Source organism: Heteronotia binoei, chromosome 21, assembly GCF_032191835.1.
Source record: "Heteronotia binoei isolate CCM8104 ecotype False Entrance Well chromosome 21, APGP_CSIRO_Hbin_v1, whole genome shotgun sequence".
In the NCBI taxonomy this organism is placed as follows: Eukaryota; Metazoa; Chordata; class Lepidosauria; order Squamata; family Gekkonidae; genus Heteronotia; species Heteronotia binoei.
In genome coordinates, this window is record NC_083243.1 from 69,727,361 (window position 1) to 69,740,929 (window position 13,569).

Below are 13,569 nucleotides of genomic sequence, written 5' to 3' on the forward strand. Positions count from 1 at the left end.
CGTCCACACCTGGCATTCTGCCGTGGGGTGGTCAGCAGTTGGCTCAGATGCAGGGGACTTGGCCAGGGGCTCAGGGTAGCGGGTGGTTTTACCCACCTAACCCTTATGCCAGCATTCCCTTTCATGTTCTCCCATATGGGGATACCTCCTTACCCCTGGGTGACCATTTGACTGTCGCTACGCGGGAGAAAATTCTCCACGGCGAATTTGTGGATGTCTTCAGCCTCCTATTCAGAGAGCTCGAAAAGAAGAGTAAGGACGAGCTCGATGATAAGGAGAAGGAGAAACTGAAGAGGAGGAAAGTAGATAGATCTTGGGCGAACTGGTTGCCTGGATTTTTGATCTATGCGGGAGTCATTGCTAGGGCGCAGCCGGCCAGGGCGGCCGCCCTCTTTCAATATATTGACATTGTGTATCGGGCGTATACGGACTTCGCTGGTGCAGCATGGCTGCAGTATGACGAAGCTTTCCGGATGCGGGCCGCAGTTAATCCTGGTATGCCGTGGGACCAAATAAACCAGCAGCTGTGGTTGCAGCTGATGTCCCCGGCGAAACCAAATGCCGGGGACAGGTCCGATAGCGGCCATTTAGTGCTTAGGGGGCAGCAACAGCAACAGTCTTCTACAGGGGCCCGCGTCACCGCGGGCCAGTCAGTTCAAACCCGGTTGCTTTGCTGGGAGTTCGCATCCAAAGGTGCGTGTCCCAGGAAGCCCTGTAAGTTCCGGCATGAGTGCCCCCTCTGCGGTGGACCCCACGCACTGTCGGCCTGTAGCAGATCTAAGTTTAAGCCGGGCAGCAAGCGCCCCGGGGGTGGTGGGGGCGGGCAGAACCCTCCTGGTAAAGGGGCCCAGCCCCATCCGCCTGACGGCTCTCAATAAGTGGCTGAGCTTATACCCGTGCACGGCCGATGCTCGATATTTGCGTGACGGGTTTAGTTTTGGTTTCCGGATTCCTTATCAGGGGCCTAGGGCCCCCTTTTTGGCTGCCAACCTGCGTTCTGTTGTTGGACTTGAGCACGTGGTACGGGAAAAAATAGCCAAAGAATGTCGGGAAGGAAGGGTCCTGGGACCTTTCGATGCACCACCGGTTCCCACGTTGAGGGTGTCGCCCTTGGGGGTGGTCCCCAAGAAGGTGGCTGGGGAATACCGTATTATTCACCACCTTTCGTACCCCAGGGGAGCATCGGTAAACGATGCTATTCCCGAGGAATTATGCTCGGTGCGTTATACCTCCTTTGACCAGGCGGTCAAAGTGGTGCGCTCCTGCGGGATCGGTGCAGAGATGGCGAAGTGCGACATTAAGTCCGCTTTTCGCCTCTTGCCTGTTCATCCCGGGGACTTCGAGCTACTGGGGTTTTGTTTTGAAGAGAAATTTTATATGGATAGGGCTTTGCCGATGGGTTGCTCGATTTCGTGCGCAGCGTTCGAGCGCTTCAGTTCCTTTTTGGAATGGGCGCTCAGGCACAAGACCGGGGTTAACGCTACGGCGCACTACCTGGACGACTACCTTTTTGTAGGTCCAGCAGGGTCCGAGCAATGCGCTGATTTGCTGAACGCATTTCAGGATTTAGCCCTCGAACTCGGGGTGCCATTGGCACACGAGAAGACTGAGGGGCCAAGCACAGTCCTCACCTTTTTGGGCATTGAGCTTGACACTCTGCAGCAAACGTCACGTTTGCCGGAGGCCAAGGTCGCCGACCTTAAGGCCAGGCTGGCTACTTTGAAAGGGCAGCGTAAGGTTTCGCTGCTGGAACTACAACAGGTTGTGGGCCACCTTAACTTTGCCTGCAAGGTGGTGGCCCCAGGTAGGGCCTTTTGTAGGCGCTTTTGTGACGCTATGGGCCGGCTGCGCCTCCCCCATCACAGGGCCCGCGTCACTTCTGGAATGCGAGCAGACTTGGAGGTCTGGGAGGAGTTTTTGGAATCTTTCAATGGCGTTTCTTTTTGGAGGGAGGATTTGAAGGTAGAAGCTGAGCTTCAGATTTCTTCGGATGCCTCCGGTGCCAACGGTTTTGGGGTATTTTTTAGAGGACATTGGTGCGCGGAGCAGTGGCCCGCGGAATGGTTGGACAGCGGGCTCTGCAGGGACTTGACGTTTCTGGAATTTTTTCCCATCCTGGTGGCCGTCTGGCTCTGGGGGGAGCAGCTGTCCAACCATTCGGTCCTCTTTTGGTGTGATAACTTGGCGGTCGTCCATGTTATCAATTCTTTATCTTCTAAATCTGTGTTAGTTATGAATTTGGTTAGGTCCTTCACCCTGCGTTGCCTCCGGTTGAATATTTTATTCCTGGCCAGGCACGTACCTGGGGTATGTAACGGGGTGGCGGATGCTCTGTCTCGCCAACAGATGGAGCGTTTTCGAGAACTGGCCCCAGAAGCAGATCAATGGCCAGCGAAAATGCCAGAGGAACTGTGGCGTCTTGGGAAAAGGAAGCCGGTAGGGCCATTCAGTTGGCACTAGCTCCTAGCACCAGGAAGGCGTACGACAGAGCGTCCAATCAATTTCGGGAATTCAGAAGTGCGGCGGCACTGCCTGACCTTTGGCCGTTTCCTGTGGAGCACATTATGCATTTCTGTGTGCACCAGAAGGAAAGAGGCCTGGGACTGAAATCCATTCGGGGCCAACTTGCAGCATTGGCTTTTGCTAGCAAGGCCCGTGGTTTCCCTGAGTATACCGGCGATTTTAGGGTTAGAAAAATGCTCGAGGGTTGGGCCCGGGAGCGGACCCGGCGGGTGGATGATAGGCAACCTATATCCCCGTCTGTTCTTCGAGGGTTGTTTGGGGGTTGGCCCTGTGTTTGTTCCTCCCCCTTTGAAGCAGCGTTGTTTCATGCTGCCTCTCTGCTGGCCTTTTTTGGGGCCTTGCGGGTAAGTGAGCTGGTGGTTCAGTCCAAGGCTGATACCTCTGGGAGGGCGCTCCAATCCAAGGATATCAAAATTTCGGACAGTCAGCTTGTTCTGACAATTCGCCGGTCTAAGACGGACCAAAGGCAGAGGGGCTCTGTCATCACAATCGGTATGTGCTCCATTCAGGACTTATGTCCGGTCAGGGCTGTCCGGCGATATATGCAGGTTAGAGGGAACGTTGAAGGCCCCTTTTTAAGGCATGCCGACGGCTCCCCTCTCACCAAATATCAATTTTGGAAGATCACAAGTAAGGCTCTGGCCAGGTTGGGTTTACAGGGCTTTAAATTCGGAACGCATTCCTTTAGGATTGGGGCGGCCTCCACAGCCGCTTCCATGGGTTATACGCCCTCGGCCATTCAGCATATAGGCCGATGGCGGTCGTCGGCTTACAAAACTTATGTTCGCCCTTTGGTCACCTAGATGGAGGTGGGGGGCCTGGTGGTGTTGTATTGTTGTTACTGTTTGTTGACAGTTCTTTGTCTTTTCAGGTGCTGGTGCGCGTGGTGAGAGACGTCGCGTTCTCATCTGCGGGCACAGCATGGTTTTCTGGGCAGCCCATTTCGCCAGACGATCTTCAGTGGGCACCCAGCTTGGCCTCAGTGCGTGGGCCACTGTGGATTGGCTGGGTCGTCGGGGGCTGCGCTGGCCCGGGATCATGCCCCTGCTTTTTAAGGAATGGAAAGCAGCACCTCCACACATTCTGGTTGTCCACTTAGGTGGGAACGACTTGGGGCTGCTGCGTGGGAAGGCTCTTTCCCAGCAGGCCTTGGCTGACCTCCGGGAAATTCGGCGGAGGTGGCCTGGTGTTATCTTGGTTTGGTCGGCAATTTTGCCGCGTAGAGTGTGGAGGCATGCCATTTCACCGGGCGGGGTGGAACGAGCCAGGCGAAAAGCTAATCGGGCTATTCAGAAAGCCATGGAAGGGGGACTAGGAATCTTTCTCCCGCATCCGGCCATACGGGTCGAGCAAGTTGACCTGTATCGGCCGGATGGTGTTCACCTTTCTGATTTGGGTAACCGGGCCTTTTTGGGCGAAATTCGGCAGGGGGTGCGGTTGGCTCTGGGCCAACCGTTGGGGCGCTAATGCCAAAGCAGAGGCTTGACATTGGCGGTGGCTAGAGGAGGTTGGCCACAGGGTTTCCCAGGGGAGCACCTATGGCCTAGCACCGTTGGTGCGGTGGTCTGCATGAACCGTAGATGGGCTAGACGGCTCAGTGCGGGGATTGCAGATCACAGGGAGCCTCACCTGGGCGGATCTTTCCACGGGGATTGATGCCGGCTCGGATGGTGGTGGCTCGAGGCCTGGCCGCTCAGCTACAACCCGAATTGGTCGGGCTTGGGCTGGGGGCAGGGTGGCTCGCCCTTTGGACAAGGCGGGGTCCGGGGTTGACCCCAGGGCTTGTCTGGTCAGGTTTTCACCCCTCCTGCCAGTTACAGTTATTTAATGTTTTAATAAAGCGGCCCGGTTTTAAACCCAACACTTGTGTCTGCTTCTTCATTCCGACTGGGGGGGCAAGGTCCGGCCCTCACCCAGCTGAATCTGCACGCAGTAATTGAGGCTGGGGGCCGCCTTTGCCCCTCCCGGAAGGAGGGAGGAGCAGGATCACCCGATATACGGGTGTTTTGCTGGGGCGGGGAATCGGGGCTTTATAAGCCTCGGTTTCCCGCCCTCCAACTTACGCAGTTCGGTTTGGCTCTCTGCCCACCCACCCTCCCTTTGGCAGTACAGGCGTTTGCTGGTCGCCTTTTTGGGGGCCAGGTAGGAATTTTTTCGCTTCCACACAATTGGCTTCAGTGGGAGTGTTTTTCGCCTACCTTGTACTGCCTTGTAGGTTAGGATTTGTTAGCGGTAGTTGTTTTGGTCGCAGGCTAGAGGAGGTTGGCCACAGGGTTTCCCAGGGGAGCACCTATGGCCTAGCACCGTTGGTGCGGTTGTCTGCATGAACCGTAGATGGGCTAGACGGCTCAGTGCGGGGATTGCAGATCACAGGGAGCCTCACCTGGGCGGATCTTTCCACGGGGATTGATGCCGGCTCGGATGGTGGTGGCTCGAGGCCTGGCCGCTCAGCTACAACCCGAATTGGTCGGGCTTGGGCTGGGGGCAGGGTGGCTCGCCCTTTGGACAAGGCGGGGTCCGGGGTTGACCCCAGGGCTTGTCTGGTCAGGTTTTCACCCCTCCTGCCAGTTACAGTTATTTAATGTTTTAATAAAGCGGCCCGGTTTTAAACCCAACACTTGTGTCTGCTTCTTCATTCCGACTGGGGGGGCAAATAAAGGACAAAAGTTATTTATTTACTTACTTTATTCATATCCTGCCTTTCTTCCCAAGGGGGACCAAAGTGGCTTATATCATTCTCATCTCCTTTGTTTTACTCTCACAACAACCCTGTAAAGTATGTTAGACTGAGAGTGTGTGACAGGCCCCAAATCACCCAATTCACTTCCATGCCAGAACAGTGATTTGAACCTGGGTCTCTCAGATCCTCGTCCAACACTTTAACCACTATACAACTCAGCTTCCATTGCAAGTAGCTTGTGTGTGGGGGGGTATCTGGAGTTAACCTGAGCCAGTTCCTTTCATTTTGGGCCCTGGAACTCCCACAATCATCCTGAAGTTGGTGGCCAATTTTGAGATTCCTAGTTTTATTTTCTGATAAACTATGCCTGCCACAAATGGACATGCTGAACTTTTTATCATTATAGATGTGTGGTAAGAGCTAGCAAAGTTATTTGTTTTGTTCTGCTATTTACTTTGGATCATGGTCATATGAGGGCCCCAGATGGAATCTTTGTCCGGAGGTCCATGGTGGCTCTTGGCAGCCTGTTTGTACCTCATTCAGCAATTATATAATAATCCTACCACTCATGTTCATTGTGGCTTTGAGGGGCAACTGATAAATAACGTCTCTTTGTCCAGAGAAGTGAAGCAGTAAATTCCATGCCCCTGTTCTAGTTACCAGTCAGATCCCATTCTTATACTATGCAGACAATGCTGTCCTTCTGTCTGGATCACCAGCGGTGCTGCATGGATTTCTGGAAGCATTTCAGAATTATTGCATAGAGACAGCTTGGTGATAAATTGTGAAAAATCAGAAAATATGGCTGATTGCTGCTTTCCCCCCCCTCTGCTGGGGGTCAGTCTGTCCCAGCAGCAATTCAAGTCTTTATAACTAAAAGTGCTGTCCTAGCTTTTATATGGTGTGGCCGGTTGGATTGCTGCAGTGGAAAATTACTCATAATCTATACATTGTAGAGGGTTTTCTTTGGAAAAACAACAGAGTTCCTTGTTGTGCTGCCTCTGTGGTTCGCTGATTGGAACTGGACTTGGTATCAGTGGTATGCCAAACTTGGAAGATGTCTTTCACTTTTATTTGAAGGTTTTATTTCTGATGATAACAATACTTTCCTCTCTTATAGTCTGCTCTTTAAATTTTGCATTGTTAGTTCAATCTTAAATTCAAACTTTCTTTTTTTGGGCTGTCCCATTTGCACTTTTGTTTATTGTTTCTAGTGCTATCCTTAGACAGAGCACTGGAGTCAGAGCCACTAAACCGAGGTGTAAAACATACAGCCTACAGAATGCAAGTGGCCCCCACAGGCATCCTATCTGGCCTGCGAACAACTGGCTGTCTCCTTCTTTCTTCTCCAGAGCTGCTGCTGCATCGTAGCTTGCTTTGCCAGGCTCCTTCAATTGTGCCATAGAGATAGAAAGCAACTTTAAGACCAACAAAGTTTTATTCAAGGTATGAGTTTTTGTGTGCCTTGTTATAGTGTGTGTGTTTTGTTGGACTTGTTATGCTGTGGCTCTCCTGGGTGCAACTGGATTCACCTCCCCCTCACCTCCTCTTTTTCACTGTATTCATGTCTTCATGATCTCAGTAGGAAAGCAATATGAATTAGATGAGGAATAGCAACAAACCAGTGAGGTGGATAAGGCTGAGTGTGTGTCCAGACCAAGTTCTCCCAGCACATTTCTTTTGTAGACAGGGAGATTTGAATCTAAACTTCCCAGATAGTAGGCTGATACTGACCACTATATATTGCTGTCACTCTATTCTTGCAGTGCCTTATAGGAGTTGGAGTTATTTTTTTGGGGAAGACTAAAGTTTTGTAGACAAACCCATAGCCCTCAATCTGCATCATGATGCATTCACATGTTCTTGACCAGCAAACAAAGCAACGTGTACAAAACCTCACAGTGTCTAGCCATTTCATGTTTTTCCCTGAGCCCTATAAATCAAAAGTAAGTTTGCAGCTTACAGATACATACCTGAACAGCATATTCAAAATTGCTGCAGCACAGACATTCTTACCAGAATTTGATGCAATAATTCAGAGATAGAGGTCCGTTATCAGATACTGTTAAATAAACAAAATATTGCAAGAGTGCTAATGTTTTAAGCATGTTTTTATTTTAAGTAAAAGATCAATATCTTTAATTGTGTTTGTGTCCTTTAATAAAGTTTAAATCTCCATTACCTGGTATTACATTTTATGACACACATGGCCCAGCCCAACAAAGTTTCATTTATATCAGACCTGGCCCTCATAACAAATGAGTTCAACATCTCTCATTAGACTGTCAGTTCTTGGCAAGGGCCCATATAGTATGCTCTACACTGTTCTTTGGCAGAGCCATAATTAGCTTTTGCTATATGAAATTGTACCCCCTGTATATTCATAGTAGTTATTTTGAAAGAAAGGTAAACACATAAATAACAAGAATAACAATAAAACAACATTTATTTTAGTCAGACTTTTTCCTGCGCCCTTCGGCTTTGTGTACCTGAGGGAAGTGCCTCACTGGTCTTTTTCTTGTTACAACTCTGTTCTTTAGTATTATTCCTCCCTCTGACCATTCCATCTTATCTTTATCAACTGATTGTCCCAAAATAAAGTAGGCCTTTTCTTCTGGCTAAATGCTTTCATCTCAGCTGTTTTGGTGCATAGATTCCAGGGAACACCTTACCCAATTGAAACTTTAGCCCATACTTCTTAAATTGTTTGCTACTACCCCTTTGCAGATACAGCCAGTGAGTGTCTCCATGACACCCATTTCCATGCCTTTCCTGTTCACTGATTCCAATCCTGGAGATACTTTGGCTGTGGCTAAATTTTGGGCAGCAGTGGATTCTCTGTAGGCATAGAAATAGAGAATGGCATTTGTAAGACTGATTCTGTCCAAGACCACTGAGTCAGATGTCTGTTAAACAAAGAAAGGCTTTGGGTAAATTGCTCTCCATCAATCTCTGTTTTTCCATTTGTAATGGAGAATTATGATGACTTGCATCATGGTGTCGGAATGAGGATGAAAAATAAAGATGGTAAAGTGCTTCCCAAACTAAAAATGTTATGTAGATAGATGATGATTAATAATGCATTTTTAAATGTAGATGACCACTTATAAGCTGATGAAGTAGAGTGCTGGACTGGGAAATGATTCTTTCATGTCATGCTTCCTTTGAATTATGGTGAACATATCAGATGACCATTTGCCAAGGAGCTGCCTTTGCAACTAGTGCACTGCCCTTGGAGTAATCTTATCAAGTACATCTGCCTTTGTATTGGTGGAACACTGTAGCTTGGAATTTTGTTTTTGATGATGATAAATCACTAGATCACTTAAAAAAACCCCCCAAATTGGACCATTAAAACAACTCATACCTACTCTCAGGGCTGGCCCTTTCGCTAAGCAGCCCAGGTGGCTGCTGGTGTGAGCCCAGGGAGGACACTGGAATGGCTCTCCCACCCCCCCTTGCCTCCGTGGGAAGAGAAATACCGGCGAAAGTGGCTGCAGGGGAGCCACACACCTGTGCTGCAGAGCATGCTGTGAAGCTGCCTGTCACTCTGCCGGCTGTGTAAGATGCAGGGGCAGAGCTAGGGCAGCCTCAGCACACTTTCGGAGGGGGCAGGGCACTCTGCCTAGGTTGCTGTTCTGCCTCGAGCCGCTGCTGCCTACTCCACAGCAGTCTGAGACAGACAGAGAGAGAGGAAAAATGATTAAACAAGCAAAGCTCCTTTTCAAAAGAATATAAAATAAAAACAAAAAAAAGCATTCCAAAGAAACAGCTAAATATCTTCATGAACTGGACTCATGAATGAAATTAAATAGCATTCAAGTCAAGCATAATGATTGGCACATTAAATACAAGGGTTTTTTTTAATCACCATCTGTTTCCTGCTTGTGTCAGCAAGTCATTTTTTAAAAATATGATCATTAAAATACACCATAGTCTAAAAGTAACAAAGTGTCAATTATGCAACACATTTTAAAGTAGCTGATAAGTGCACAGAAGTTGAAATTACAAATATTTTTGAACCCAACTTCTAAGTGTGGCATCGCTTGAGTGATTGAATGGGTAGCTATCTTGTACAAATGGAAGTGTGGGATGCTTTTCTGGACATGGCAGGTAACTTTTTCATATGGTTAGGTGAAGGCCCTTGATGAATGGCCTTGGGCCAGTCACAGTTCTCCCAGAACTCTCTCAGCTCCTTCTATCACAAGGTGACTGTTGTAGGGAGAGGAAGAGAAGGAGATTGTAAGCCTCTTTGAGACTTCTTATGGTAGAGAAAAGTGGATATAAAAACCTGTTCCTCCTCTTCTATGATGGAGATGGCTGGTTTAAAGAGTTATGCTGCTCATTTTGTGATTTAGTCTCCTCCTGGCAAAGAATTACTGGTGACTTAAAAAGGTCAAACATGGTGCAAAAGGAGTGCATTCTGATAAGGTTGGGCATAATCCTTTTTGCTTTAGGGCTCTGTGAACTAGAACACACATTTCAAACAAGAAGTCATTGTGATCTCAGTTTATGCTGCCTCCGCACCTCAGGATAAAGGGAAAGCATGAGCCTTCTACTGTAGCAGCATTTGGAGCCATGTCTTGGAGTGAACAGTGAATTGGTCCTGTTTTGAATATTCCTTGATCCAAGGAGATAAGTTGCGATGGAAATGTTTTAAATAAATAAAAGTGCAACAAGAGCAATGGGAGAAGCAATGAGGTGCTTGAGAGAGCGTTACCCAGTGTCAGTTTAACTTGCAATAGCTGTACCAAGCTTCAGCCACTATCATGCATAAGGAGCTATCTTAAATAGAAATCTGTCTTGTATGAGAGACAGATGTACAGCAAAAGCTGATGCCTAATTGTCAGGAGCCTACAAGATAATGAAAAAGAGGAGAGAGGCCAGTAGAACATCCATAAATGGTATCAAAACTAATACCCACAGTGTTTCATAATACTTTGGCTGGAATAAAAATTGAGGAGACAAGTTCTGAACAGTTGTTTTACAATTTGAATAATTAATTGCTGTCACTGAGGGGAGTTCCACATAGATCCTAAATATAAGTTGCTAGAGGAGCAAGCTTTTGTGTTTGCCCACGATGTCCCTCCATTTTGTTTGTGTTTGTCCTTGATGCTTTGGGAGCTGTTTGCTCTTTTAGGCTACATCATTCTACCTCTTTTACTGATGAAGAAAACAGGACCCTGGAAGACCCCATTGCTGTTTTGATTGATCATCTCTTTGTGAATCATTCTCAGTATCCCTAAGTCTTACTTCAACTATTTGTGTGGACCTTACCCTTACTTAATAACCCATTGCTGGCCAAATCAAATATCCAGGTGAAATGCTGGATCATAATATGATCATATTTTGATCATAATATGTGAGTTCTTTTAATTCATACAACCAGATGAAGCAAGCAGATTTTTAGACAAGGCAATCAATGTTCACTTGAAGATAGTTTCAGAGAGTAGCCATGTTGGTCTGTGTTAGAACATTTGAGAACATAAGAGAAGCCATGTTGGATCAAGTCAATGGCCCATCCAGTCCAACACTCTATGTTACATGTGTTGGGGGATTTCTATTGTACTCCCAACAATGTAAAACCCCAAAAATCAGGACCTGCAGTTACCAAAACAACCTGCAGTTATCAGAAGGCTAATACATACTCACTAATAAGTTTTAAGACCTAGTAGATAAACTTTCTTAGAAAAGAAAACAGTTTATTAGACTCCAAGTTTCTCTTTAAACAGAAGGCTTAAGATATACATTAGTACAGTTGCTCATTTAGTCAGAAGGCTTCAGATATATGGATAGGGCACAAAACGAAAAAACAGTTACACAGTTAGAATTCAGCATAATTCAACATTAAGCTGTACATTAGTACAGTTGCTCATTTAGTCAGAAGGCTTCAAATATACGGATAGGACACAAAACAAAAAAACAATTACACAGAATTCAGCATAGTTCAACATAAAGCATAACATACAATAAGCAGAGGGCATAATGAAAATTGGAAATCCCAACAGGACTTAGCCCTATTAGGCTACATTTTCCCTGTTACAGTCTTAGCCTATATTAGAGCTATGCTCTAATTCTAAGTCAGAGCATTTTTTCCATGTTTGAGATCTCAAACAGAAGATGATTTAAAATCAGCAAAGGCTGTTTCTCCTCTTAGGCTGTTCAGCAGAAGAATTGTCTCTGCAGAGCAGCTCCAGAGTCTAAGTCCAATTAGTGTGGCATAATTTGACACAGAGGCAGTCTAGCTACACTCTGGTCCAGATCAGCAGTGTGGGCCAAAAAATCCATAGTTTATATAGGCTCTAGTGACCCCATACACACATCTACTGCGTCACTCAGCTGCAAACAATTTCACGGCCAACTATCAACAATCAGAGCTAACTTCAAAACAATCCTGGCTGAGATTGTCCCCAGTTCACATCAACCCTTTACCCAGTTTCTGGGTCTTTGCAAATGGCTGCTCCCTCCATCTTGTTTCCTGTCCTCCATAGAAGAGACAGATTGAACCTTCACCTAATTACCCCATCTGGCCCTCTATAGAGGCTCCATGATGCTGAAAGACTGAGACCTCTAGTGGCCAAATTTGGAAGGAGTGAGGGAATTTTTTTAAACATTCCAGCAGCTGGTTTAAAAAAATGACCAGTGTGCCACAAGAATAAATGTACACACTCTCACAGATATGCACATATGTGCACACAAATATACAATATATACAAATCCCACTCTCTGGGCCAAATAAAAAGGTAAAGGTAGTTCCCTGTGCAAGCACCAGTGATTTCCGACTCTGGGGTGATGTTGCTTTCACAACGTTTTCACGGCAGACTTTTGATAGGGTGGTTTGCCACTGCCTTCCGCAGTAATCTACACTTCCCCCCCAACAAGCTGGGTACTCATTTTACTGACCTTAAAAAGATGGAAGGCTGAGTCAACCAAATACAGCTATACCAGGGGTGGCCAACAGTAGCTCTCCAGATGTTTTTTGCCTACAAAAAACAATGGCTGGGGCTGATGGGAGTTGTAGGCAAAAAACATCTGGAGAGCTACCTTTGGCCACCCTTGAGCTATATGAACAAGGCAAAGGTGAACATGTAGATAAATGATACATATAATTTAGAGAAAATTGGCATTCCATCTCAGGCTTTTGTAGTGCTTATGGGAAAGTATGCTTGAACTCAACTGAACTTGTGCTTGGTGGGGCAAGACTGAACTGCTTATCAGAGCCTTTCATCTATCTGCTTCTCTGTTTGTAGAAAGGGCAGTTACTGGATTAAGTGTGATATTATTGCAGTTAGGGTTGCAAGCATTCCTTTCATCTATACTTAACACATACTTTGGATTTCGTGATAATTTTATGCACAAGGGCTCAGTGATGTGAGCAAGAAACCCCTAATTTCAGTTATATACGGACATCGTAATCACCCATTTAGTTGCCAGGGTGCCTGGAGATTTAACTCACACACATCTGCTGTGAAACATGGGCTTTATCTACCATTTTATAAGAGACTTATGTAAATACTAACAGTCTCAGCGTTACAACAGCACTCTGTATCTCTGGAAGAGTGATAGCCAGAAGTACAAATGGATTTCCAGCCACTCCGTGTGTGCACCATCTCGGCCACTGCAGTGGAAGAAGTTGTGTCGCCAGGAACTGTCCGGGCAAGTGGTTTCCAGCCTTGACCATGAAAGCCATGTTGGTAGGCTAACATCATCAGCGACCATCTTCCTGCAGTGCCAGACTCCATGACAGAGAAGTGAGAGTCTCACGTATTCAACAGCTGTTACATTTACATAAGGCAATCAAGCTTAGCTTAGGAATGGATCCTGCCAGACCACCCAAGTCTTTGTCAAATGGAACTTCAGACAAAGGACTGTGCTAGCCAAAAGAGCAAGAAAAGGAAGACCAGTCTCCCCCAGAGCCAGACGTTCTTTGTATAGATTGGGTGTCACCTTAGGTACCAATTTGACCCTCTATTGTCACCTTTAGATAAGTTTGGATAGCTTGTTTAATCCCCTCCACCCATGCTTCCACCCATGCCTTGCCCAAACTGCCACTTTGGAGCCTCCCCCTGCCCCATTGTTACCTGGAGATCCATTCAGGTGACCAGAGTCAGGTCTGCTCATTGGCTGGAGGTGGGCATCCAATCAGGTACCCAGAATAGACTAGATACTGCCCACCAACAAGCCAGCCCCTTTTTGGGAGGACCTTTTCCTTTCCAAAAATAATATAAGCAGAGAGAAAGCCTTGCTTATTCTTTCTATGCCTGAGCAATATGTAACCAGATTGTTCCTCCCTCCCTACTCTAATTAAGGAGCATGAGGCATGGCACATTGCAGTGCATGTCTATATCTTCTAGTTGTGACTGAAC